General features: G+C 33.4%; 1 long non-coding RNA gene across 1 annotated transcript; it reads right to left on the reverse strand.

Moving 5' to 3' along the window:
- Nucleotides 1–1584: 1584 nt before the first annotated feature.
- LOC125470486 lies at nt 1585–4092 on the reverse strand. The gene is made up of 2 exons (XR_007252761.1): nt 3848–4092; nt 1585–2060 (listed from the first exon to the last, which is right to left on the reverse strand). It is a non-coding gene; the product is annotated as an uncharacterized LOC125470486 (long non-coding RNA).
- Nucleotides 4093–11634: the final 7542 nt, after the last annotated feature.

Raw genomic sequence — 11634 nt, forward strand, 5'->3', positions numbered from 1 at the left:
TATTATAATCACATGTTTAAAATAAAAGAACATTAGTAATAGTAGTATATGGTAGCTCTTGATAAATTATTTAGGATCCTAGATTGGAGGGAGTAAGAAATCTTCTCATATTTGACTTTCTCATCGATTGATTCAACTTGAGCATATGAAATTTGTATTATATTATGGAGTAGTGACCATAATCGTTACAACTCAATTGGTAACAAGAATAGAACATACATTTCCCATTTAAGTGTTATAGATGCGACTTTGAAATAAAGACTCAAGTAACAAGGAGTAGAGGAAGTTCTAGGAATACTTTGAAAGAGACTATAAGAAAATATATGAAATATTTGGAGCTAATAGAAGATTTGATAAAACTGAGCGCATTGACGTTTTAGAATTCATACAGCCAACCCCATTTAATAGAATAAGACTTGATTATTGTTTTTGTTGTTGTAGAACCTATATAACCAAGAATAATGTACCAATTAACCCTTGATAATATGCTTCTTAATTATCTCTTCTGGAGAAATGGAAATGGATGAGGAAAACGCAAACCAAAATCATTACAACTTGTTTTGGGCCTCATAATAAGAATCTGTTTGATATGATGGGCTTTAGCTACCAAGTTAATTTTGTGACAGAAAAAAAAAAAAAAGGAATCTTAATGCAACATTTACGGTACTGTTCATTTTTAATGAAAAATGACATTTTTATCTTGAAAAGTTACTCCTGGTACTATTCATTTATACCTTTATTTTGTCATTTTAATTAAAACTAAAGTTTTTGATAACTTTTGGTTAGTTTTTCTTAAAAAAAAATAGCTTGAGGTAATAGACACGTATTGTACCCAACAATTGGGGCCAGCCTCTGAATTGTGGAAAAATAGAAGGAATTTTGGTGTTAATCATATATCACGGGAAGATATGTTTTTGCTTAACAAGAACAATCCGCATCATATGAAAAACTTTCACATGTTTAATGAACTTACATTCTTTTTCCGTGATAATTTATGTTGTTTTTATACAACGATTTTTTTACATGTAAGAGGAGGGGGATTAGTCTACACCATTCATGTGAGTCGAATCCTAAATTTACTACTTAAAAGTAATGAAGAATACTGCTAGATTGTAGTACTAGATAGAGTGATGATTAATGCTTTACTACATATTTTGTTAGCTAGAAATCAATGAGGTTTCTTGGTCTCTTTACAAATTTTGTGCATGTTTAATCCAAAATTATAAGGATCAAGAATAAGAGAATTGTAATATTGTGAGTGTGTTACTGCCAATTAAAAATATACAAAATTGAATATCTTGCGCACCAACTTATCAAAGAGATTGTGATTTGGGTGGGGAACTGACCAAATATTGGTTCTTTTCTCTGACTCAGAGAGATAACTTCAATAAAATTAAACAAAAAGAAAAAACAACAAGGGTCCAAATGTGTATTTCTAGACTAATAATAAAATTACCACCTATAATACTAACCTTTCAAAAACAAAACCTCTCGATCGTTTATTAGTTTGTATTGTTTGACCACGGTTATTAGTTGTAACAAAATTAACACTTACAGTTTTATGTAGAGTTAGTAAGTTTGACCTAGGGATCACAACTCTTAGTTAAATAAAACCTGCCAAATTCGCAACCGATATAACACGAAACTTACACTGTAAATATATAACAACACATGTAAATGTATATGTAATCACAGTTGAAGAACCAACTGTGATTATATATACCTCCCAATACAACCCATTTCCAACACCAAACTCCCCAGAGCAATCTTCTCTAAAGACTAAAAAGCCAAACCCTATTATATTTTTCTCTCTAAGCCCAAACGTAAATTACACCAACATGCCAGGGAAACGCTTGCGCTTGGTTCGTTCATCCACAAGCTTTGACGACATGAATGTGTTCAATGAGCCGTTGCCTCCACCGAAGCTGCGGACGAAAATGAAGCCACCACGCTATCCGACGAAGATTCTCACCGAAGACGATGATGTGCCTCAGTCGGCAATTATGACATTGCCGTCGCCCTCTATGAAGGAGAACGATCAAGGACATACTGGAAATTTCCTGGATAGATGTTACTACTGTAAGAAGATCCTTGATGAGAATGACAACATTTATATGTACAGGTACGTAAGTGCAATTGTAATTGCGTCCCTGAGAGTTACTTATTCTTTTAGGATTTACTTATCTAGTTCTTTAGCTAAATGAAAATCAATCGGAACATACACATATATGCTGTAGAATTTTTTTTTTTTTTTTTTTTTTCCAACTCTCACATATAGATTCAAACTGTGTATTTATATTTTCATACTGTGGCGAAATTAGGATTTAATTTAGGGTGTTGAAACTTAAAAAGACAATTGCTTAAGCATGAGGGTAATATTCCATGCCGGCGCCATTGACCGCGTACCTGTAGCTCCGCCCCTCTCTCTCTCTCTCTCTCTCTCTCTCTCTATATATATATATATATATATATATATATTTATATTTATATCCCTAACATAGGTTCTGAGAAATGTTGAGGGAGGATTGGGTGCTTGTTTGAAACTGATGGTTGAATGATTGTTGTGTTTGGTTGCTGAGAAAATATGGGGAAATTGGTGCAACAAATGTTTTCCCTGGTATACACAATTAATACATGGAAATTAATCAAGTTTCTGCTTGAAAAAAAGGGAGCTAAAACATGATGATAATACATAAATTGTCTAGCCAAAATGTGCGTAATACTAACAAATATGATAATTATAATTTAATTAGTGAAATATTAACCTGTTGTTGATGCGATATTGCAGTTCGTTGCGTGCATTTTGTAGCTCTGAGTGCCGTGACAGACAAATTATTGTGGACAAATTGTTATGGAAAAGGTCAGGAAGATGAACAATATGCGATGGAGTTGGAGACAGTGACTGAGTCTTCAACAAAAAAAAGAAAAGCCATAGCTATAGCGCAACGACTCCACATTTGCATGCATGTCCATCCGGTTTTTATGGGATAACCGTGCATTTTTTTCCATACAATGGTTTTTGGGATAATAAGTTCATTATTACTTAGTTCGATCTGTAATTTCCTATATATATATATATATATATATATATTTAGTATGTTAGCACATATGTAATGGTCTAATTAGCTTACATGTGTGAACATTATAAGAAACCATTGTTCCCATCCAAGCTCAATAAATAAAATATGTATATATATATATATATATATATATGCGTGATATACGAACAAACTATGCAGTTATTTTTTCTTTTTTTAGATATTGTCTATGTACCGATACTAAATACAGAATATATATATATATCAATTAATTTTAATCTAGTAATATTTTTCTTCTTAATATGTATTTAAAGAGATTTAAGTTCGAATTTTCGTTATTTGTTACATGTATCATCACTTGAAACATGTAAGAGATCAACGAGAGAAATCCTTTTTGAATATGTCGTGTGTTGTTGGTTGGGATTTGTCAAGTGGCTTATATATTTCAGCCGAACGAGAGAGCTAGTGTGTGGCACTTATAGCCATTTGATATAAGCCCATTGAACAAAATGTTAATTAAACAAATCTTGATGAGTTAAGTCTCGGTTGCTCATTGTGTGATTTAGCCGAACTTCTTCTTCCTCTTAGTGTAAAATATATCGTTGTACTCCAAAGTCCAATTAGGAGTACATCACTTATAAAAGGAGAACCGAAGGCCTTTTTGATGTATATATATGTTTACTTAAGCATATAGGGATCGTTAACAACATTGCATATGAACCACGTACTGTAATAAATGCATGCAGTATTACTAACCATAATTCCTGCAAATGCATCAAGTTACAATCAATGAAATGGAAGGTACTCACTTGAAGATGAAGCCATGATATCTGAGATGTGATTAAGACCTTCCCTTCTCTTGGAAACATATTGGAACTCTTGCGCTCAATAGGACAAGCATTCACACTATGATCGTACCTTGTAACTTACCCAAGAAAGGGTGTCGAAACCCTTGTTATAAGGATGTAACTGCTCCACCAATCATGGTTGCAGTTACTTTCAGTTTTCCAACTCCTTATAATTGTCCTCTACATCATTTTGTACAATACTTATAGTTTTCTCACCTTATATTATACATTGATCAACATGTATAACATTCATTACTTTATATCTCCTTTTAGTCAAATGTTATGTCATATCTTTATTAGGTGTTTTGACTCACTTCTCACATATGAGTTCTAACAAGAACAACTTACACAATACGGGTATACCGTAGCAATGAAACAAGTACATCTGTTCAAAGAATTTACACATATCTTTATTTTATTGGCACCAAATGCCACCGTAGCAATATACTCATATGCTATGCAAATTTTTCTCCTACAAAAGAGGGTACAATAATACTTTTGTATTAATACAAAAATCTTAGAGTAAAAACCAAGGGAGAGACGAGCACAAGCTGCACAACACATCCACGTAACTAATTTTTGGACAATGTCAAAACTTTTTGTAGCATCAAAGAAAGATTAATCATGCACGTTCAAGTTTTCATAGACTTTAGGCCGCCTTCTTGCGGATTACACAGCCAACTGACCAAGTGCATGACTGAGTTGGTATATACTTATTTAACAAGAATTAAATTGATGATAAAGTCTAAAGTTGGACTAATCAAGGGAATCAAACTTAATAGACACTACTTATTAACATGAGCTAATTTATAATGATTATAAAAAAAATATTTAAATATATTTAGAGTTATGTACGTAAACAAATTAAAGTATGGTTGTACATGTAGAGAGATTTTTCAATGTGTTCAAAAATATGAGATGTTACATTACATGTCATTATACAAGTGGAGGGACACTTGAAATAAAACTGATCTCCACTTATATAATGAAATGTGATGTACCATCCAACCACATTGAAAATTTATTGTATAGGTAACGCTATAACTGATGCAATTTTTTTTTTCCGAAGTTAGAATTACTGATGCAAAATTAATTAGTAGTGGTTATACTCTTAGATATATTGAGATGTAAATATGTGAATTTTATGACATACTGGATGGTTTGAACATTTGTAAACCCTACACTGCCTTTACCCTTGTTTGCACTACAAAACAAAATCCTACCAATGAAACAAAATCCTTGCTTATTATGTACAGTTTGAAGTATTATAGATTCAAATAACAAAGAAACTTATTATTTCTTTATTAGAAAGGAAATTCTAATCACTACTTATACATACATACCTACCTACCTTTCCTCCATCTTTACAGTCACCTCGGTATGTATATGTGTGTGTGTGTGTGTGTGTGTATTACAAATTGTTAATAGTGTAATATGTGTAGAGATTATCCTAGCTAGTTACTTAATTATCAAACTAGAGAGATTTTTCAGCTACTTGTATTATTACACTTACTGTATATACTAGGTTGTGTCCCGATACGCTAAAAAATTTATCATTGAACTAAAAATAATTATTAGAATGAAATCATAATGGCAATGCTTCTTTAATAATTGGGAAAAAAAACAAAAAAGAAATTAGGAAAATATGTACCAATATTATAAGATAACATGTAGACTCATTATTCTCTGTACTCCACTGGCAATCTTTCCTAATCGTTCGTAATGATATTCTACTTGAATTCATTCATGTTATCAACCTCCACAATAATAACCATAATAATTTTTGTAAGGAATAATAACCATAATAATTAAATACCCAAAAAAAACAAAAACGTAAAGAAAGAAAGAAAAAGGCTACCAAAAGCAAAGTTAGCTAGCTCCACCCCTTTTTCCAGTAGTGAGAGTGTGGTGGCGCAGAGTGTATAGCACAAACGTACAAAAACTATCCTCTTTGTCCATCATGAAATTGCTCAAAGCATACGAGTTGGATGCAACTAGCTGCGCACAACAGATCGACTTTTGGAGAATCGGCATGCCCCATGGGTAAGCATGCAAAATAACTGTACCATATTTCAGTACTTCTCTCATCATTTTCTGACAATTGATCAAGCACAGGTCGACTATGGTCTGTGTACGTTCCAAAATCACCTATCTCATCAACCGCGCGTTCGAAAATAATTGCAACACTGCTAAAAAATATTAGATACTAAAGTATATGAATAAAAGTAATCCTATGATTTTTAGTATGAGCTTTAGCATGGACCTAAAAAACTTCGTTGGATCACATTATTTGAATTTACGAGGCATGTGGCTTATAGCTAGGCTGCCAAAAAAAAAAAAAAAACACTCATTTTTTTCTTCAGTCAAATGGAACATTCCTGGAAGCACTAACCTAGCTAAGTTGTGCAACATTATATATGGGACGTGATTCTGTTTTTACAGCACATTCCAAGAGATATGAATGTAAACACTGAATTTCCTTGCGATGAATGAAACAAGAATACGTATACAAAGTAATATTTTTATTAATGTAAAATTTTGGATTACAATCTCTGATACAAAATTTGATCCTCCAGTTCGATCTCTAGGGTTGCAAAGTGTGTGTAGAATGGTTGATCCGAGGGTTGCAATAACTTACTCTCAAACCAATGAACGCCACAAGGTTTGACTTGTGGCGATAGAGGAATGTCATGTGTAGTGGTGCTTGATGGTTTTTCACGAGTATGGCAAAGAATCCAGAGAGCTTTTTGAGGCTTCTGAGTGTGTAGAATGTTTGGGATTTTGAGTGTTTGAGTGTGAGACTGTTTTTTGAGGGAAGACTTTTCTGTGTCTTGGGGCCTCGTATTTATAGGTTCTCCGATTAAATGAAGCTTGATCTGGTCTTGATTTTGGACTTGACTAGTTAACGAAAGAACCAAGACTTGATTTGGACTTGATTTGTGATTTTACTTCATCAAATAAATCAATCATATTTCATCCTTAATTTAGCCATCTTGATTTGGCCAATCTCCCCCAATTTGGCTTTCATTTCATTTGTTTTAATTTAAATCAGTTAATTTGATTGATTTAAATGAAAATTAATTAAAAATTAATAAAGATAATTCCTTACATATCGAAATTTTAATGTGTTGGTGAGTATTTATTCACATAAATTTGCTTGTCTACAATGACACAAGAAGAAAATTGAAAACAAAATGAAAAATTGAAAAATAATAGATTTTAATGTGTTGGTGAGTATTTATTTTACAGAAATCAATGACACAAGATGGAGAAGAATATTGAAAACAAAATGAAAAACTGAAAAATAAGAGAAAGAGTTAAATAGGAAAGTGATAGAGTTAATGAAAACAATTAATGAGATTGAAGAGAGACTAAATTTTAATTAAAAGAGTTCTAGAATTTTGTTGTCAATGCAAAACTAGAGAATGCTAAGAAGACCTGCCCCACTCGTTAATTTCCGATTCAAGTAATGGTTTAAAATTTGTGTTCAAACTTGAGCTTGAAACGTGTGTCATGGATCCTTCCCATATATATACACTTGTGTGTTACGTAGTGTAATGTTAATTCCTGCACACGCAAATAGTTAGGTAATGGTCTAGCTCTTACCAGTTCCCCGGCTTCTTACTTGTATTTTACTTTTGATTACTGAAATCAATCATAAAAAGCAATAATAGTCAAGGCACAATTAAGAATTCTTCTCTATATATATAAACACTCCACAAGGTTTTTCAAATAAAGAAAATGGGTTCCTTTTGATGGTGGAATCATGGCCGACAAGGGCATCATCAAGTATCAAAAGCCATTTTCTTTAAAGTTACATATGTTCCAAACTTTGACATGGGTGGAGGAATATAATAAGTAGTTTCTCTTATTTCCTTTCACTTTGAGCTTAGGTGGTGGAAGTTGCATTTTCTCCCACCAAATGTTGGCCGACAGGAACACATCTTATGAAACTTCAAAGGTGGAATATAAGGGAGATTTAAACAGTTCTGGGTGGGGTTATAGTGTTCTCAACATATATTGACACAAAAGATAAACCCAAAAAGAAAACAGTGAACAAAGATTTTGTGTAACCTAAAGTTGGATTACACGGGGTTGGTTTTAGGTATATATGAGGATCCTTTTCCAAAGAATTCCTTGTTTATTGTTGGCGAGGGGCTAACATCAAAATCGCATCATAATTTCTCCTTCTCTCTCACAACACAAGCAAACACCTCACCCCACACAACCCCCCTTCAGCCTAAAAGAATTGGTTAACCTTAAATAGTTTCTATATCATGGTTTGAGATCCACTTCAAATCTCTATGTACGAAGCCTACGGAATGAGAATTCGAACCACTCAATTTCAATCTTATGACCTCCATTAACCTATCTCATTCATCCACTTTACAAAAAAATCCAAAATTTGAATGGCATGGATCTCTTTCTCTCTCTCTTTTAAACTATCTAGATCTCTCGGTCCGTGAGCTCTGAAATGGATCTCATTCCCTATATCATGCCATCATAACTGCATTGCCCATGACATAACAATCAAAGAAATCATACACGCAGGGAATAAATTAATTAGATAATGAATTTTTACTGGGGTACTAGATAAATCTTGATTTGAATCACTGCATTTTCTTTGACTCTTGTTCGTATTTTATCCGGATCCAAATAAACAGATATGGTAGTATAACTGATCCGCGAGCTACAGACAGAGAGATTTGGAATGTATCTCATTCCCTATATCATGCCAGCATAACTGCCTTGCCCATGAAATAACTATCAGTGAAATCATACATGCATGGAATAAATTAATTAGATAATTAATTTCTACTAAACCAAAAAGAAAAATCTTATATTTCAGTTAATTTACGTGATTATACACAACACGACACGTGTCAATATCAGAACAAAACTAGAAACTCTTTTCTATAAAAGGGGATCATTCTCCCACAATAATCCCTAATGTCATTTGTACTAAACTATTCACTAGAACTCACTAAAAGAGAGCTTGAACCTACGTATTTGTGTAAACCCTTCACAACTAATGAGAATTCCTCTACTTCATGGACGTAGCCAATCTGAGTGAACCACATACATCTTGTGTTATTTGCTTCCCTATCTCTGTTCATTTACATACTTATCCAGACTAATGACCAGAGCAATCTAGCGAAGGTCATAAACTTCACACTTTCTGTTGTACCAAAGTCCTCGCCGATTTTGTGCATCAACATAACTATTAATTACTAGTCTAATGAATTCATCTTCTTTTGTTAGAGCAGATTTGAAAGTGCACATCATCTTCTAATTATTAGTTAGCAAGAGCTAGTTAACAATGGAAATGTGGAGAAAAAAATTATGGACTGATTTCGAATAAAACTGGTAAAAGACGAACAACCTACGGTTTCATCAACCTCTGCATACCACAAGTACTTTTTTGAACCTATATTATCCATTACGAAAAAACATTCTCGAATGATGATTTAGAAGTGAAAGGTAATAAATGATATAACAGAAATGCCATATGACAGTATTCTAGTGATTGAGTTTGTTAATATAGTTAGAAGGGTATTACTATCATTGGGATATATGGCTATATAAGAGATTGTATAGCTATCATTTTCTTAAGTTCAGTTGTATAGCTAGAAGATTTGGTGATAGGTTTTGTGGATGCTTTCTTGTTTGCAACATCAACCTCAAAAGTGGAACTTGTATCAAAGATGTGGGAATGAACATTCAATTATTTGATCACTTGAAGGGTAATCTTCACAATGATAGATGAGACTGATAAGCAGTGATTCCAGATGGCAATAAACGTAAGATTTTGGAGTTTCATGACAATGAAAACAATCTTGCTGTTGTCAAATATGGGGAAAATTTGATATCCAATGGCAATGAGAATTTTGGTGCTGATGGTCATGAATGTAATGAGCATTCTGATAAAGTGAATTCCTCTGTGGTGATCCCTCATATTCTGTTTAGGGATGAAATTATTGACATAGAAGTGAAGCAAGTAGGCTTTGACAAATTGCTACAAGGTTTCTTGAGAAGATGAGGTGCCAAATTGTATTAGTAGAATATGGTGTCAATGGTTGGGGAAAATGACAACTAGCAATGGTTTACTCAAGGTTCCTGAGCATGACTTTGTTGTCGTTACCTTCAACTACAATATAGATTTAGGTAGAAAAGGGTTACTTGATGATGTAAAGTTGCTTCTTTCATCCAGTCCTACAGAAGAAACAGAGAATGGTGAATGCAGCAGCAGTAAGAGAAATAAGTTCTTTTCTGACCCCGAGGATATTAGTGAATCTCTAAGTAATCAATTTGATTCATGTGGGGAAGATTTATCTGCTTCATAGTTTTAGGTGTAGCGTTGACATGGGTTTTCTGCAGTGTTTAGCTTCATAACAGTAATTGCAGATATATTTACAAAAGGATTGCACGGTCTAATGTTCTTGAAGCATTGCAAACATCTTGGTCTTGTAGTTCCAGATGAGTCTCAAATACCTGGCGAGTTCAAACTTCACTTGGATACTCTAAGTTTAGTTTAAGGCGGGAATAATAAATGATATAACAGAAATGCCACATGGCATTATTCTAGTGATTAAGTTTGTTAATATAGTTAGAAGGGTATTACTTTCATTGAGATATATGGCTATATAAGAGATTGTATAGCTATCATTTTCTTAAGTTCAGTTGTATACATTTTATCTAATCAATCAATACAATCTCTCTTGTTTCTCTCTACCAATTCTTTCTCTTCCTCTGTACCAATTTCATCTTTTGCAATGTAGTTAATATGGTATCAAAGCCACCAAGCTCAAGCCATGGATTCTGGTGGTTCGACTTCCTATTATTTTTCATCTGTTTCTAGCTTTAGTTTCTTTTCAAATTTTCATTAGATGTTCCGATAAATTTCTGGGTGCTTTCGCGATCATTTTATTACTTCTGGGTTGTTTTGTTTTTGGGTTTCTTGTTCTGGTTCATTGGGTTTTTGGGTTTCATAAGCCTTGGTGCTTTTGCTTCACTCGCTTTACCTGAACTAGACGCATTGAAGTTGATTCTTGGTGGGTTTACTTGTGCTTGTTGTCCAACAAAAGCCGGAATAGTCTTATCAAGTGCTATTTTTACATCCTCGAAATCAAATTTTCTTTCCTCTGCGTTTTCTCTTACACTGGAAGTCGGTGTATTCTCATGAGCTGGTGGTGCGTCATCAGAATCTTGTGATTCTTGTTTGCTGAAATAAGGTTTTCCTCATAATTTGGGTTCTGTTTAGTTGCTCGACTCAATCGTCTTGGAATTTCTCTTCTGCGTTGCTGATTGGAAAGTGGGATCTTGGACTATGTCAGGTTGTTTCTTGTATTTGTCATCTTCTTTATGCATATATGGTGTTTGTGGAATTGTTGCAGAAGATAAAGTGTGATATTTTATACATGATTAATTGTGAAGGCCATTGACATTAGTTGAAGAATGATGAAATATAGTTTCTTGATTGTTGGCCAAGATAATTTTGTGTTAATGGTTATTCAGATTATGGTCTCCTCTTGGTGTTGTTCGCATATCAGCTCTCTGTGCTCTATATCTGCCACTTTGATCTATGTTCTGTTCTCTGTTGTGGAGAAAATTTCTCAACTTTGTGCAGTCCACATGTTTGAAGAAATGCACATCTCAAGTTGTCTTGTGAAGTTGGTGAAGACACATGTTTGTTAAGTTGTTTTGTTGTTTTTTGGATGAATTGTCTAAAGATAAACTATTGTTTCATT

This window comes from the organism of the source record quoted next, unplaced genomic scaffold (assembly GCF_019419815.1).
Source record: "Pyrus x bretschneideri cultivar Hongxiangsu unplaced genomic scaffold, Pyrus_bretschneideri_v1 Contig5, whole genome shotgun sequence".
Lineage (NCBI taxonomy): Eukaryota > Viridiplantae > Streptophyta > Magnoliopsida > Rosales > Rosaceae > Pyrus > Pyrus x bretschneideri.